Here is a 17,188-nt window from a genome sequence, read left to right as displayed (position 1 = left end):
CCTGCACTCTGCTTGCACAACTGCCGTTTTCAGCTCATCTGGAAATCAGTGAAGACTTCAGCATAGGCCAAGCAGGCTTAACTAGGCACACAGGGTTTTATAACACCAGGACCATCCTGGTCAGATCTTGGCCAGGAGAGGTGATGCCACAACATCTGCTCCTTAGCAGGCTGCATCGGGATCACTGATTAGCTAAACTTATTTAAAATGCAGCCAGATGAGCGGAGCAGGCCCAGACCCACACTTCCTTAACATTCAGAGGTGTTTGGAGCCACAGGTCTTCCCTAGATCATCTCTCTGCAATGGAAATGCCCGGGCACCTTCTCCTAGCACCCTTTCTATATTCCACGCCTTGATCTGTTTGAGTCTGGACTGAGCATTCATCGAAACAACCCCCTCTTTGAGTGACGCTAAGGCCTGAGCATTTAATGTCTTCTCAGGTAACTATAAATCCATCCAGGGCATGAAGTTCTCCTGTTCCATGTTATTTACTCACCTTGGACATCAGGGCTCTGGCCCAGACAGGTTCCCAGGAGAGGCGTTGGGGAGGGGGAGAGAGATGACATCAAGGGTGGTTCTACCCTCCCCGTTCGCCACGTGATAAACAAGCACGAAGAGGTTTAGCAAAGTCCAATTTATTCACGAGCCCCCATGGCACGTTATTATTTTAGCAGATTTATGGCTTTAATGCGCGGCCAATTCAGCGCTCCCAGGGAGGAGGGAAGAGCGGGGGAGCCTCTGGGATGCTGCTGGGAAGATGGGGGAGCAGCACCCAGAGGGGGGAGCAGGGGAGTGACGCTGCTGGGCAGAGCTGAGCGCATCCCAGAGGGTGGATACTGCGCTATAAGAATGTGCACTGACCAGGCTCCCTGCAGTCCCCCCCACCCCCCTTCTCTCTCACTTCCAGTTATTTTTTATTCTGATTTATTATTTTTTATCCTCTCCCTTTCCGATGAAAACAGCACCGGCCTCTGGTTCTGGCTTCAAGGGTTTCACTGTTTTTATTTCCCAAGCGCTGGCACCAGGTGCCTTCAGGCCACAGCTTAGCTCCTGGAAGGCCGGGGCCCAGTTCCATTCGCACCCCTGAGATGGGAAGCCTTTCCCTCCTTACCGCCCGCAGACAGCGCCGCTGGCGTGGAGCTCGGCCAGCCAGGCTCCAAAAGGAGAAGCGTGAGTCTCACTGTTCTGTCGAACGCACGGGGCCGCTCACACATCTCTGAAGGGAAGGAGCTCTCAGGCCCCCTACCCCATTCCTCACCACTGCTGGCTGCGCCCCCAGCTGCCAAGTGTGCAGTGCTTGCTCCAGACCACTTCCATTCCCTTGGGACACCACTCCACCCTTACGACCCTCTCCCCGCCACAGCCGGCCTACACTGCCCTTCACTTAATTGCATCCCCTGGCTATACGATCCCATGTATCCTCCCCCCATGATGTTCATGCCACAGCCTCCCATCTTGGCTTGGCAGGCTCCCCAAAGACCTCTAGCTCTAAAAGCAGGAGGACGCTAGCTAGCTGGCAGTAGCCATCTCTGGATTGGCCACTGGAAGGGGGAGAGGTCCCATACCCTTCCAGGGCTTCCTGACAGTTTTCACACCCCTTAACTGTAACCAAGCTAAATGCATTCAGTAATTTCAGTTTCCATAGGAAACATCCTTTCTCCCAACCATGACGCTTTTGGTGTTCTTCCCCAAATCCCGCCCCGCCCCACACCCCCCCACTCCACCCCCAGTCCTAGGCAGCCTAGACCAGAAAGCAGAGAGTTCCATTCAGCACCTTCTCACCAACAGGGGACGCTCGGCAAATCTGAAGTTATTCCTGTTGTTTCCCTTCATAAGGTGCTTTGAGATCCAGAAATGACCAGGGCAGTACGTGTTGTGTTATTACACATGCACACACCTGAGGCTGAGTGAGAAACAGTGCAATACCCCCGCCCCCTCACCACTCTTAGGTTTGAACCCAAGGAACTCTGGGGCTAAATGCATCCAGTTTTAATGCTTGAACTAAGCCGCTCTAGTCGACTCTGGTTCTCTTCCATTGACCAGCCCCCAAAGAGAGATCCATATTCTTTTAGTATGGGATGCCAGAGCAAGCTCGGGGCACCTAGATCCCACTGCACTATGCGATGTCAAGCACCAGCCAACCAGCATGCACAGGAAACCCGCCAAAGCACAAAGCCTCTTTGTTTACCTCTGAAATGACAAATGTTGAACAATATGAACATTTTTGCATCATTCCAAGTGGCATTTTTTGCATTGTCCCATCTGCTCTGTTTGTCACGTTTAATGCTGATGTCACAGTATATGGGGGGGGCCTGATTCTCCCTGTACCAGTTATACCCTCACTGGGGTCAGTGAGGACACAAGGTGCAGGGCAACAGAAAATCAGGCCCCTTAGGCAGAGAATCAAGCCCACAGCAACTTAACCCAGCTCTGACATGGCAGGACATTCCCAGCCCAAATCGCAATGAGGCACAAGACTGCTGGATTCTGGGCTGCCCATTGGCTGGCAGAGATCCTCCTAGTGCAGCAGCGTGAATCGCAGGACATCACCTTCAAAACACACTCAACCCCTGTAACCTCCAGTACACAGCCCAGGTTAGGAGCGCATCACCCCTGGCCTTTAATTACATATCTCTGCAACCATTAGTCCTGGTGCCATCAATTACTCCTACATTCACCAGAGCATCAAGATTCTAGCCAGCAGTCCGGGACTTCTTAGATTACCCAACCCACAACTTATCCGTCAATTGTCATTCTGTGTTTGCATAGCGGCTAGTGCATCTCTAGCCTTTACCACTAGATATGGCAGCACAGGCATCCTCCCTGCACCCAAGCTCCCAACACACGCACTGCTGCCCACTTTGCAACCCCCTCCTTTCAATTCTCCCTTTCTATGTAAGGATTTTTTTAACACATACATAGAAGACTTTTGCTAGCTCACAAGCAGCTAAAACCAATACATTCTGATCCAGCGCTGCACTATGAACGGGGCATCACCACCGTAGGGCTTTCTCATTAGCCCAGTTGGTTTTAATCACGCTCATTTCCTATATCTCTTTACAACTGAAATTGCTTCCCTCTTCCCATCAGTGCTGTATGGTTACTCCCATATTATCCTGCTCGCTGAGGAATCGGGATTCTAGCATGCCGTCGAGTACTTTGCTCATGACCGCTGCGAGCTCTGGGGCGCAGCTCTCTCCAGTCTGTTACTGTAGGGTAGGTTGCCCCATGCAAGCTAGGTTGGTAGCACTTGTTTTGTTGTTAAAGAGCGCTGCAGCATAGCACAGTGCACGGGGGACATGGAGTTTATGAACAGACCTATCATGAAAAAGGACAGACAGAGCAGGAGGTAGGCTTATGAACCCATCACGGTCCCTTTAAGCCCAGAAATCAATCACAGACTCACTGGCTAAATCTTTTTTTCCTTTAAAAGGCTCAGGGTCAGAACCAAGGATGAGAGCCCAGAAGACAGCAAGAACCCCACCCACCAAAGAAGGGAACCAGCTGAAGAGTTCACTTGTTCAGCTTACGAGGAAACACGGCCGTGAACAGAACAGTCTAAGTATCTGAAGGCAGCCGCATCCCAGCAACAGATTAAATAATCTGGCAACTAACAGACTGTTTTTTGCGAAGGGGGAGGCCCCTGGAATGGATCTACAGTAGAAACTATTCATGAGCATGCAAGTGCTGCTTCGTGGGTCATTCCCTAGGCTAAGAGTTGGGAGTCTTGCATTCCAGTCCCAGCTCTGCTACTGACTTGTTGGGTGACCTTGGGCCTTTCCCCTCTTACCCCTTGTCTATTTACATTGCAAGAGCTGTCTCTTCCTAGGAGCCTATCTGGGCTAGCATAAAAGGTGGGTTTTTCAGAAGCGATTAACTAGCACATTGTGAAACCCTCTTGTAGACACGGCAAGTTGTAACTCAGCATGGGCTTAGTTGTGCTAAAGTACAGCTTACCTTGTTGACATGAGAGTTTTAGAACATGACAGCTCACATGTGCTTTATAGCCCCTCCCCTTTTACCTGAGTAAAGAGAAACCCTCTGTTTGTACAGCACCTTGCACAACGGGGTCCAGTCTCAGCTGGGGCCTCTGCTAGGATGTCAACTCATTATGGAAGCCACTATCTTTCTGTTCCCCAATACAAACAATACTCGGCACTGCCACAATTTAATAATAAGACGTGTGTCAATATTTAGTTCCATTATCTGGTTACTTAAGGGAATGGCTGTATTTTTTTCTTTTTTTTTCCGTGGGGGAGGGTGGGAGCGGAAGAAGGGAGACAATATTTAAATGTGCGTCTCTTCCTGATCTAGCCTATAATTCAGCAGTGTTTGTTAGGCCTTGGATGGGTTTATTAGGATCCCCATAAAGATCAGCAGTTCCTGATAAGCAACACAGCGCAGGCATCATTGGAGGAAAAATTGTTCTGGCAGTCTGTACAGTTTAACGAACATTAACTACAGCTGAGGACAGGCCCCAAGGCCAGGTGGAGGATTTTACAACACCCCTGTTACACAGCAAAATAAACTCTGCAGCTCAGAGCTGGCTGTAACTTTAAAACCCTGTTAAGGGGGCTGGGAGGGGGAAAGAGATCAGATCCTCAGCTGCTGTAAACAAGTGTAGATTCGTTGACTTCAACAGTGTGAGGATGAGTTACAATAGTGGAGGATCTGACCAGGGTCTCTCATCACCATACTGACTACTGAGGAAGGTTTGATGATCAACACTTGAAATGATGAGATGGAACAATGTGGACTTCTAGTAAAATCCTCTGAAAACAGAGATCCGACCCTGTGATTCATGTTCTCACCCACCACGCACATAAGGCGACTCATGCTTTGCTCTGCCAGGTTTGCAGTCCAGTCCAGCTTTCATCTCTGCCGCATTCCATCGGCTCCCCTGACTCGTACCCCGTGCAATCACACACAGAGGGAGGAAGTCGAAGCTACTAGAACACCAGAAGGATCTGGCAGAATTGCTGATCCCTCAGCCTAACAGGCACTGGGTCCTAAGAAACACTGTGTCCCGTCTGTAGCCCCCCAGCACTCAGATCGGCCTTTCACTGCGTGTTGGTTTTTCTGTGGGGGGGTATGGGGGGGAATTCCTTAGAACTACAGAACTGAGACTGAGCAAAATTCGCAATCATCAACCAGTCTTCTTCAGCATGGTGGGAGATAGCCCAGAAATCTCTCTCTGTGTCTTAGCTGAGTACCTCACAAATCTTTAATGCATTTCTCCTCCCACAGCCCTGCGCCATTATCCCCACTGTACAGATGGGGAACTGAGGCTAAGGGACTGGCCTAAAGCCACATCAGCAGCCTGTTGCAAAAATACCTAGGCGAGGCACTGCAGGACGGAGCGTTGGCGATTCAGCGTGATTCCCCAGCCGAATGAAACTCTCCATTCAATGCGCCGCTGCGGTCAAAGCAGCAAAGGGTCAGGGTGCATGATGCACGGGATGGCAACCGTGACGGAAGATGCTGTAATGTCACGATATAAATCAGAGATTGGCTCCATCAGGAATGCTGTGTTCCAACGGCTGGAAAGGACTCCGCAGAACTGAGGGGGCCAGAGAAGGGCAATGAGAATGACAAGGGGCTTGGAAAGACTCTCTTCTGAAGAGACCGGGATTGTTACCTTAGAGGGGAAACCAGCGGGGACAGAACACAACGCTGAATGGGCTAGAGAAGGCAGACCTGGAGCTTCCGTCCAACCTTCCTCCCAACACGAGCACATGGGGACGTCCAATTAAATCCACTGGAAATACTTTCTCATGCAACGAGGAACTCTCTGCCATGCAATATGGTTGAGCCAAGAATGCAGCAGGATTCGAAGGGGGACCGAATATTTCTGGATAATGTGAATGCCCTGAGTTATCATGGTTCAGGCTAATGTAAATTTTGGATGAGAGATTAAACTTCAGGCTTCCGAGTTCAAACCAATCTCTAGCTAAATGGTGGAGGAGACCTAACGTGAGGCAGATTATCCCACCTCTGCCTAGGGCCGGGATTCGTGCATCTTCTGCTGAAGCACCCAGAGGCCAAGTGCTTTGGGAATCTGGCCTTTACCTGCTCTGTGCCTCAGTTCCCTGCCTTAAAAATCAACCCACCACTGGGCAGGTAGCCTGAGGTGCAGGGCAGGTTCAGTATCACCAGGACGACTCAGTGCAGAGAGTCCAAGAGACCTACTCCTATGTACAAAGGCCCATCCAGGCCAGCAAAGCTCGAGTTCCCAACAGAATTACCCTCAGCGAGAGCATGGCCTGGCAGACAGGGCACCAGGAGTCAGCAGACCTGGACTCTGTTCCTGGCTCTTCCACTGACTCGCTGTGCGGACTTGGGCCAGTCGCTTTGCCTCTGTTCGCCCTCCCGCTCTTTGCCTGTATTGCCTATCCAGAATGCAAGCTGTCCGGGGCAGGGACTTGTTCTACGCCTGCGCAGCACGAGGCAGCTCGGCTCTTAACTGGGGCCTCTTTGCCGTAGCAGAATATGAATATTTCCCAGTCAGTAACACATCAAGCCACGAACGTGGCCCCTGATCCTGAAAGATGATGAACCTCCACCCCGCCCATGGAAGTCGATGGAAGCCGTGCGTGCTCAGCGCCGCTCCGACTCCAGCCCTAGCAGCAGCAGCAGCAAGGAGGGCAATTGAGAATTCGCAGCACAAAGATCCACACGAGACAAAGTCCGTGCCCCCCTGCCTTTCCCGGACACGGCCTGTTTGCCTGCACTCAATATTTACACTGAAGAGAATTTGGTTTTCGAGTCCCTTCGTTCCCCGGGGGGATGGGGGACGGACATGGGACTTCAGACCGCAAAGAGTGAAATCGGTCCTGCGGGCGTTCCTTTCACACACACAGCATGCAAAGCTGCCTCTGTCTTAACTCCCCTGTGCACTCCCTCTGAGCATCTAGCAACAGCTTCTTCTCCCACAATATCCCCATTGTTGATGCAAGAGCCTCCTCCTCAGCTGATCCCATCCTATGGAAAATGCCCCCCTGTATCTCCGCTGCGTCTACTCACTCTGTAACACCGCCACAGTTATCTGAGCGCAGCAGCAGGAGGGTCTGAACATTGGACTTTCACACAAGAATAGCCAGAGTTGTAACAGCTAATATTGACAAACATTTTAGATGAGATATTAAACCTCGTGCTTCAGGGTTTAAGCCAATCTGTAACTACTAGAGACCTAACGTGGGGGGCAGATGACCCCACATCTGCCTGCTGTGGAGTTCTGGCGCCTTCCTCTGAAGCAGCTGGCACAGCGCACTGTCAGAGCCCGCATACTGGTCTAAAGCTAACTTGAGTCTGACCCAGTCCTACGTTCCTGCATCCCACTGCAGCGATTAAGGCAAAGGATTGATACAAGAGCTAACAGCAGGAAGAGGCAGTTATCCTCTACGGGTCCAGCCACTAGCAGGGGATGCGAAATACTGGGCTAAGATGTCACTAACACCACTCACTAGAAGAGGAAAGTTGAAAACGCATTGCCACCCGGTTCCCAGCCCACTGTACCCTCCTTAGGCCAAGAGACTTTTGATCAGAAGAGGAGCCATGTCACCTGGTTCCCCCCTACACCTCGGAGGGTCAGTTCTGAGTGGCCTGCTGAAGCCGGATGCTGGGAGCATGCTCCGTATGGATGGAAAGATGAGTGTTTTCAGCAGCAAGCTCCTGTTGCATGCAACACAGGCACCAAAGTGATGATCCCTGACAGTCTGTAACTTGGCCAAATCTGAACGGTTCTTCCTGAGGACAACCAAAGGCACCTCTCCGACCCCAGGCCGATGTCCCTGTCAAATTTCAAAGTCCCCGCTGCAAACCCAGGAATCATTAGAGCTTTTCAAAAATACAGATGAAAAAAGTGTCAGGCAGGCTTAATATGTGGGTGTCTAAAGCTCCTTCTCTGAATACAGGCATCCCATGCTGCACGGCATTTCCATGGAAGAATCCCAGCTCAAACGACACTTCCCCACCCCCTACTCCAGTCCCCAGTTGTGGGTTATGACACTTCCCCTGCTAACAACTATATTTCCCTCATGTTGAGGGGGAAGGAACAACAGAGGTTCATAAAGCTCCGAAAACCAGAAACATCTGGCGTAGGAACAAGCAGGGTTTGACCGAGCAGGGTTTATACCACAGAAGTCTGCAGCGGATCATTTCTGCCCTCAGTAGCACTGTGTGGGTACTGCAATTTTATTGTCTTATTTATGCAATCAGGGATTGCATCTGAACAGGCAAAGACTGAACACTGAACCACGCTCCTCACGAGAAGCTCTAATACAAGTCACATCCCGATCAGGATTTCACCAACATTTGAATCTGTTATTCTGAGGTTTCTAATAGAAACCGACTAATTACTACATCCCAGAAAGTACAGTTGCACACACCCCATCCATACACACATGCACGTACTGTGGTGTCAGAAAGGGATACAAACACACACAGTAAATGGGCAGATGGTTAAGACTCATTGTAGGAATGGATAAAAGGAAAGCTATATAAAAAAATCCCAGAGCCTAGATAATCCTTGTTTACTATACCACAAATGTGCCTGGCGGTCTCCTCTCATTTTTCAGTCAAGAGTTATCAGCATAGCATTGGATTGGAGAATTCACATCACTGACACTGTTATTTTCCCAAAATAAGTCCCAGTATGTTTGCTGCTACCAGGTGCCATAAATAACAAAAACTGAATTGCACTTCATCAAGCAAACAATAAAAGGACAATTTGTGATGTACCTTTCTACATGAGAGTTTTTTAAAACGTTTTTGCTCACTTATCAGATAGTTTGCAAAATCTGCAGTGGCTCTCTCAATCATTAATGTGAATACACAAGGCCCAGTTCTATAGGTCTCTCTCTAGAGTGGCTACTATGCCCACCCCAACCCCACCAGGGTTTCTGACCAACGCACAAACACATGAATCTATTCCCGGTAGGGATGTATTGTTCTCTCTCTCTAATGGAAAGAAAACCGAGACACAGAAAAATTAAGGGCCCAATTTTCAAGTGAGCTCAGATCCCACCTAAGTGAGGTGGTGCGACTGAGTCCCAGGCTGCTGCCTTCACCGCATAGAAACAATAGCTGCTTTCGTTATCACCTTGGATAAGTTACAGGAGATGGGAATTTCTAGGCAGGAGGTACAGGAGAATGAAGTATTAGGATCTGGAGCAGTAATAGGTAACTGCTGAAAACTAGCAGTGGTGTCTTTTACACGTGAAGAAAGTCAACTGCGGGTGTTTCAATAGAAATCTAACTTTCTGTTTCAAAGACAGTAATATTTCAGCATATTACAGAACAAGCTGACTGTACGCTGCCGGGGCACTGCAAGCTGCCACACACACCTGCGGGGCGGTACAAATGACAACTGCAATGAGTCAAGCTATCGCAAAACCACTGGATTGCAAGTGAGACCCACTGTGCACCTCTTCATGTATCCAGATACTTGCACAGACAATGGGGTGCAGGCCACATCCTTGCAAGCTGCCTTTGTCCTCTGCAGAATCTTTTATTCGTCCTGATCCACCTTTGCTATTTTAAGACTTAGCACTGACTTTGCAACCAAATACCTTGGTGAGACTTTTTGTTTACTGCAAGGGAATCAATCAGTAGTAGTCGCTCTGTGAGCTAAGATGTGAAAAATTATCTAGTTTATACCCAGCGGCCATCACAGGGGCCCAAAGTGAAGCACTCAAATCTATTTTTAGGCTCCTAAAACAAACAGCCCTCATTGTCAGAAGGTACTGAGCTCAGTAGGAGCCATGTAAAACGAGAGTAATAGCGATGAGTTGGAGCCTTCCAGCTACTTACCGAGGAGCCTAAATGTGGATTTAGGAGACCAAACTGAGATCTCCACTTCTGAAACCCTTGGCCTCCGTGCGTATACGTATTTCAGCCTCGGTAAACCTGAAAAATATCATTAGGCTCGTCGCCTAGTAAAACTCCCTGACACAGAGAGGTCAGAGGAAGACAGCTTTTGAACTACAGGTGCCATGAAAGCACTTTATTGACTAAACGGTGGGAATCTAGGCCATGAATTTGTGCTGTTTTCTCCATGAGGAAAAAAACCCCAAAAGCCCACCAGGGTCTCTGCTAAATCAAAACTGCTTAGTTATTTCCAAATATTCTGTAGGGCTTGTCTGGGGATTTTTAGTGCTATTCATGTTTTAATTTGCTAATTCTCTTCCAGCTGGTGACATGGAAGAAGCTATATGTCTGCAGAAATGGGAAATGAACTTTCTTGGGAAACAAGACAAAAGAGATTGAGAGCGAGCGACCGAGAGGCTGCTCCTGTTCTACAGAAACGTTGTCAAACTGGCAACTCGGTGCGGTCTGATTGCCTCAAATTGAAGCTGCTATTAAAACTCCACTCAGAGGTCTGAAAGAAGCAAAAAGGTTGGGGAGAGGGAAGAAAACACCAGCTCCAGATAAGCAATTGTTAACATGATCCATATGGTACACAACTTGCCTTTCTGTTTAACCAAAATGATAATGGCAAAAGGAAAGAATGCCGAGGGTCTTCTAAAGGAGAATGGAGGCAGAACAAAGGCTGCTAGCTAAACCGTTCCCTGGAGCTGAGTTAAAAGAAAACTAATTGTGAGAGAGGAACAGCAGCTCTCTGCTCCTCCATGGCTTAAGCCACACCAAAAACCCACCCCAGGATCTACTTCTCCTTTGCTAAATCAGATCTCATGCATTTTTATAATAAAAACAACAGGCATTTAAGGAACTGTCGTTTCACTTTTGAAACAGAGAAAAAGAAACTCCAGATACCAGCAGCAAAATGCAAATAAGTATTAACACAGAGCATTTTCATCATCAATAATTAGCTTTCGCAAAACCATCAGTGGTGAAAACGGGCGCAGCTCCTTTGACTTCTGTAAAGTTCCACCCTCTCACATCTGTGCTGACTTCAGGCCTGCATGTTTATATTATTTCAGGATTCTAAGGATTTTCAAGGGATACAATACAATATGTGCCAGTCATTATCCCAAAAAGCTCTTGACAAGAAAATGTCCATACATTCCTGCTAACTAGATCTAAAGAAATGTTTAATTCCACTGCATCTCTACCCTGCCAAAATGTTTAATTCAGAACAACCTCTGAGAACAAACACCCACATAAATTACACATTGGCACTCACACAAAACAAAATTCTACACACACACACCCTCCCCACTCCCAGTCAACATTTGACGAGCACATAAAGAGCGATCCATAAAAACTCAAGGCCAGCCATCAGCCTGACCATGTGGGAAGATTTGGAAGGAAATTGGTGAGGTTTTTCCATAATACAAATGCATACAATCAATAATTCAATTATAGAGCCAAATCCAGTTATTTTAATAATTTTCTTCATCAAAACTGTACTGCTTAAAATAGCCTTCTTCAATTGACTATATTAAATGTTGAGGGATTTTTTTCATTCTGAATTTAGTTAAGCATATTTGTATTCTTCCAATTTGTTTGCACTAAAAATTGAGATATTATTTATTATTTAGAATTCATATCTCACATGCCAAAGCAAAATTATTAGTCTCATAAATCAGTACACAGGATCTGCAGAAGCGCAAAGAAATTGACCATTTATTTATATATTTATACTCACACACACACACACACACACACACACACACCCCATTTTTTGTGAGATATTCTTTTTTTAACCTACTGTTTAACAAACCACAGTAAAATAAAAGAATTGTCTTCTAATTGTAGCAGGAAGAGGACAAAAACCCAGTAAGAATCAAAGAAAAATCTTCCTAGCTTCAAAAAAACACTATATTTAAATTTAATTCTACAAAATTTGAATAGGCCAGTGCTGTCCCATGCCTGCCTGATTAGCTTGGCAATTAAGAAGGAGGGCGTATGTGGTGTTGTTCTTAGAAGGTACATGATCTTCTGCTCTACCCAATAAACACATTGATAGCATGCTCTGGAACCATTCACTCCCCGCACACATGTGCATACTAACAGGAGTCATGCATGGACATTGACATGAATACATGCCCCTGAGGTCGGGGGCGGGGCCAGGAACGTTCTGAGCTGAGAAAGCAGAGATTCAGCTAACAGTCCATGATCAGAGCCCTTTGGGGGAGCTAGGGTTACGCGGCACACATGTGAGAGCAGCAGGTACATCTCTGTACAACCCATACACAGTTCTGCTATCAACACAACCACTAACCAACCAACCAACCAACCGCATTCTTTAGGCTCCTACTCCCCACACCATCCAGCCTCCATGGATACTGGCTTACACCGAGCCTAATCCTGATTTAGACCCTTTTCCTCTTCTGTTAATTGGCCACCCTTCTACGCACCACTGAGTACAAGCCAGGGCGTCTAAAGGAACACACAAAAACACCATACCGGCCAGCGGAGGAAGATCCTGCAATTTTTGCTGCACTGAGGCTCAGAATATTTGGGATCAGAGATGCTGAAGCAATTCGTATAGTGGGGGTGCTGAGAGCCACTGAACCAAACTGTAAACCCTGCATAGAATAGAAACCACATCAAGCCAGGGGGTGCCGCCTCACCCCAGGACCCGTAGTGCCAGCACCTGTGTTTGGGATGACGAGGAATGTGTGGCCTGCACTTCTTTTCGCTCATACCACAGCACAGTTCTGACACTGACATGCCTTTATATGTAGTGCAGCTAGGTAGTCCTTCAGGAAAGGTACCAAACTGCTTGGCAGCCTGCTGACTCGGGATCTGCTGCTTCAACTCTATTTACAGACAATTGTTGGGATGACGTGGAGGCACCAAACGCAAACACTCCGGGGTTTGGATGCATCTCTATCCATACTGGCGACAGCCAGGTGACAATTAATAACAGGAACACCAGAACTGCCACCCTGACCACATCCACATCCACATAGCCCAGCATCCTGACTCTGCCAGTGGCCAGCACCATGCCCTTCAGATGACGGTAGAAGGAACTGAGGTTTACTCTCTCTTTCCAACTTTGTTGCATTACCTACTATAACTCTAGATACTCCTGATATCCAGATAAATCTCCAGTCTCTTTCTGAATCTTGCGAAGTTTTGGCCTCAGACACTTCATGTGGCAATGAGTTCCAGGTGCTAATTATCTTTATTAATATTAATTTTCTTAAGTATATTTTAGATAAGAACTTAAACATCAAAATCCTTCCTGCTCTCTGTGGACATTAAAGATCCCATTAGCACTTTTAGGGGTTTGCCTTCCAATATGTTTATGTAATCACTGGCCTTCCACAATGGCTGGACAGCAAGCTGTGTGCACCAGTCTGACAGACACTGTCCACCCCAGAAGTGGCTGCATTTTTTTAGCACTGTGACTATGAGATAACAGATGCTACAGAAATGTAAGACAATATTGTTTGCAGCCAATCCTTTTGAAGCACGGTGAGTGGTCAGTGAGATCTGGCAGACAGCTAAACCCACCCCCTGGGGTACTAGAAGGAAACTCGAGTGTAGTGCATTATGCACCCGCATCCCTTGCAGCCTCTGAGGTAGGGACCTGGGCAGCTGGGGCTTTAATGACAGTGGCCAGGCTACAAGAATGTATAATATCCTGTCATCCCCACCCCCAAAATCCATCAGGGTGGGGGCAACGCCTTTAGCTACCGGGGGTGCAGATGAGACGCTCTCAGGGAAGAGATCACTCTGCCAGAACCAACATCCAACATGATAGAGAATTCTGACCTCTGGTCGAGAGCAAGCCACAGCCCTGAAGACCCCAGCTCCAATCCTGACGCATCTCATCATCCCAACATGCACCCAGACCCTGCACCCCCGACCCCCACATACACTCAGTTCCTGCCCAGCCTTCTGCCTCGAACACGCCAGCCCCCCGCACCTTACACCCACCCCCGCCCCCGCTCTCTCCTCTCCAGCCAGGCTCTCTGACCCTGTGCACACGGGCCATGCTCTGCAGCCCCATGCAGCTGCCCTGCACACCCACCCCATGCATGCCCAGAGCCCTGTGCACTCCCCCCGGAAGACCCCCCCCAACCCTATCCCAGAGGGTCATTATCTCCATGCAACTCCCCCACATCCCAGTGCATCCTACACCCTGACTCCTGCAACCCCCCACAATGTGTGTCCCTCCCATTCACACCCTGACCCCCAGGCAAGTCCCCCAAACCTCACACCCTGTGTGACCCCCTCCCATTCACATCCTGACTCCTGGGCAAGTCCTCCAAACCCCACACCCTGTGCGACTCCCTCCCATTCACACCCTGACTCCCAGGCAAGTCCCCTAAACCCCACACCCTGTGCGACCCCCCCACTCGCTCCCTGAACCGGTGCCACCCCCCTCCCATTCACACCTTGACCCTGGGGCAAGTCCCCCAAAACCCACACCCTGTGTGACCCTCCCATTCAGACCCTGACCCCGGGGCAAGTCCCCCAAACCGGACACCCTGTGCGAGCCCCTCCCGTTCACACCCTGACTCCCAGGCAAGTCCCCTAAACCCCACACCCTGTGTGACCCTCCCATTCAGACCCTGACCCCCGGGCAAGTTCCCCAAACCCCAAACCCTGTGCGACCCCCTCCCATTCGCACCCTGACCCCCGGGGCAAGTCCCCCAAACCGCACACCCTGTGCGAGCCCCTCTCATTCACACCCTGACCCCCGGGCAATTCCCCCAAACCCCACACCCTGTGAGACCCCCTCTCATTCACATCCTGACCCCCGGGCAAGTCCCCCAAAACCCACACCCTGTGTGACCCTCCCATTCAGACCCTGACCCCGGGGCAAGTCCCCCAAACCGCACACCCTGTGCGACCCCCTCTCATTCACACCCTGACCCCCGGGCAATTCCCCCAAACCCCACACCCTGTGCGACCCCCTCCCATTCGCACCCTGACCCCCGGGCAATTCCCCCAAACCCCACACCCCGTGCGACCCCCCACTCGCTCCCTGAACCGGCGCGACCCCCCCCATTCCCACCCGGCCCCTGCGCCCCCCGGGCCCGCTCCCGAGCCGCCCGCCCCGCTGACAGCCGCGGCCACTCACCTCCTCATTCCGGCTTCACCCCTGTCGGAGCCCGGCGCAGGCCCCGATACCGCGGGCCCGGGGGGCGGCGGGCGGCGGTGCGGGGCTCGGCATCCCGCGGCCGCCGGGACAATGCGGAGCCAGCTGCGGCGGCTGCTCCGGCCGGGAGCTGCGGGGCTGGGCTGGGGCAGCTCGGGGGAGGGGGGAGCGCAGCCTGCTCAGTGCTGCCCTGCCCAGGGCTCTGCCTCCTCCCCCCGCAAGCCCCCTCCCCAGGGATCCCCCCGCAAGCCCCAGGGTCCTCTCAGCCTCTCCTGCAACACTGGATCCCCCTCCCTCCTCTCTGCGCCCGCCCCCAGCTCCCCCCGTTCAGCCAGAAAGGGGCTGGGGCGGGGACCAATGGGCCGCGAGATGCTGCCTCCTCCCTGGCTCAGCTCATCAGCTGTGGCCTCCCGGCCCAGGGGCTGCTGGGGAGAAGTGCTGAGATCAGCCAGAGCACAAAGCGTGGGGGTGCACCCCAACCCCTGGAAATCCCTTCACCCAGGTCACTTCCAGCGGCTCAGCCCTTTGATCTGGGTTCCTGGGGGGGGGGCTGTAAGTTCCTGGGTTAACACAACTATGGGGGATGCTCTCCGGGGTGCCGGAACGATGTCTGTAGCAGGGGTGCTGAGAGCCACTGAACCAAGCTGTAAAATCTGTCCCTGGGAACCACATCAAACCAGGGGATGCGGCAGCTCCCCTGGTGCCAGCACCTCTGCCTCAAATGCTGCCCTAACCCTAACCCTAACCCTAATCCAAACTCAGGCACATACCCTGAGATCCCATAACAGAAAGAACTGAGGTCCCTCCCTGCAGCAAGGGGGAGACCCCAGGCCCACACCAAGTTCACACCAGAACCAGGGCTCAAGTCACAGGAGATTTGCCATTGGCTTCATGGAGAGAAGGCACCCCCAGCTCCCACTGAAATGTAAGCGAACAACAGCTGGAAAGTGTGCCCATGGGAATGGGAGGGGCACAGAAATAGGGGCTGGGAAAAACCACAGTGAGGGGAGATGCCAAGTAACCTTTTACCACCACCCATCAGGACGCTGCAAAGCAGGGACAGGGGCTATTTCTCTGTGCCTCAGAAAAAGCCCAACAGTCAGAGATTTCGTCTGAAAAGTGGAAAGGGTTTATTTTTTTAATACACCTTTAAATCTTCTCTTGTATGTTTTAAAAACAGCAATATTAGCCCACTGATTGTTTCAGGTGCTGCGGCGTGGACGGCTGAAGCAATCATATCCCCCAGGGTACGGTGATTCGGGGCTGTGGTTGACGAGGGGTTCTGTACGTTGAGTTCGTTTCTGCAGTTGCAGTGAGGGTTACCCCCTTTTAAGAAGGAGGTGGGCAGGCCGTTCAGCGTGGACTATATATTCTGAGGGAGTGAAATGCCACTGGGTTCTCCAGGGGGGATCCGTAATGAGGAGTAGTTTAAATATTTAATGCAAATGTGTCAGGGATAGAGTTGGACATTCAACAGCACGAGGGGTGCAGACGTGCTTCATACAAAAGAAAACTGAGGTTCAAAACCAAATTATTGCAGAGGGTTGTTTTGGGGTGGTTGTTTTTTTAAAAGCGTCTGAAGGCAACTGTGTCATATACACACACACGGAGCAACTCTGCTCCACCGCCCTCCCCTTCCACTCCTGCATCACAGCCCACATTGCAGGAGCAACAAGCAGCAAGCCCCTGAGAAGGCAGCAGCACATAGGCAGCTCCGGGGCCTTCAGCCCGTGGCCTGGCTTGGCCTGGCTGAGGTGGTTCTGGGTTTGCCTATGTTCTTTCCCAGAGAACAGGAGACTGTGGTTTGCATAGAGCCAGCTGCTCACGTGGGGCCAGATCTCCATCTACTACATTGTGTTCAAGGAAGCCAAAACTACCTTGAAGATTTCCCCACAATTACTTTACCGTGCAAAAATAAAACATAGTTACTCCAGGGATATCGTGTTGATGGGATGTGACCACTTTTAAGACATCAGCCACTCTGTGAAAAAGTATGAGAGCCTGTGTAATCATTGCATCCATCCTCTTTATAGTCTGTGACACACACTCCCTTCTCCCTGTCCAATAGTTCACCTTCTTCAGGTCAATTTCAATCCAGAATGCTTTGCAGGTGCCTAGGCTTTGGCCTCCAACTCTCCCCCGGTTCCCTCTCCCTCTCTTTAGTAACAA

General features: G+C 50.3%; 1 protein-coding gene across 1 annotated transcript in view; it reads right to left on the bottom strand.

Annotated features, from left to right (window-relative positions):
• The window catches only part of FIGNL2 (fidgetin like 2), a 43,678-nt gene extending 28,618 nt beyond the window's left edge, over positions 1–15,060 (bottom strand). The window contains exon 1 of the mRNA XM_050925729.1: positions 15,002–15,060. The gene's annotated coding sequence lies outside the window, so the exon portion shown is untranslated. The remainder of the gene's footprint in view (positions 1–15,001) is intronic.
• Between the last annotated feature and the right edge of the window lie 2,128 nt (positions 15,061–17,188).

This window comes from Gopherus flavomarginatus, chromosome 16 (assembly GCF_025201925.1).
Source record: "Gopherus flavomarginatus isolate rGopFla2 chromosome 16, rGopFla2.mat.asm, whole genome shotgun sequence".
In the NCBI taxonomy this organism is placed as follows: Eukaryota; Metazoa; Chordata; order Testudines; family Testudinidae; genus Gopherus; species Gopherus flavomarginatus.
The sequence above is the reverse complement of the archived record's forward strand: the minus strand, read 5'-3'. Positions and strand labels throughout refer to the sequence as shown.